This window comes from Frankliniella occidentalis, unplaced genomic scaffold (assembly GCF_000697945.3).
Source record: "Frankliniella occidentalis isolate FOCC.00 unplaced genomic scaffold, Focc_3.1 Scaffold1365, whole genome shotgun sequence".
In the NCBI taxonomy this organism is placed as follows: Eukaryota; Metazoa; Arthropoda; class Insecta; order Thysanoptera; family Thripidae; genus Frankliniella; species Frankliniella occidentalis.
This window is the reverse complement of record NW_026268467.1, coordinates 9318-9613: the sequence shown is the minus strand read 5'-3', so window position 1 is coordinate 9613 and position 296 is coordinate 9318.

Below are 296 nucleotides of genomic sequence, written 5' to 3'. Positions count from 1 at the left end.
TTGATTATAAACAGCATTGGAGTTAAAATACTATCATAACTATAGTTTAGCAACTACAGTTAAGCAAGTACAGTTTCGAATGCAGTTTATCTGTACTTCTTTCCACCCGGGAACTAGTGCATTCCCCTCTATCACTACACTAAATCACTGCACCGTCTTGAGCCCCTTTCCTGGGCTATCCCTCCTCCTAATCTTCGTCTGCGTCCTCACGATAAAAAAAAATTCTAACGCTAACGCGTCGGCCCCTGAAGTTTTAACGAACAGTCATTTGCACACGAAGAAATAATCATTCAATT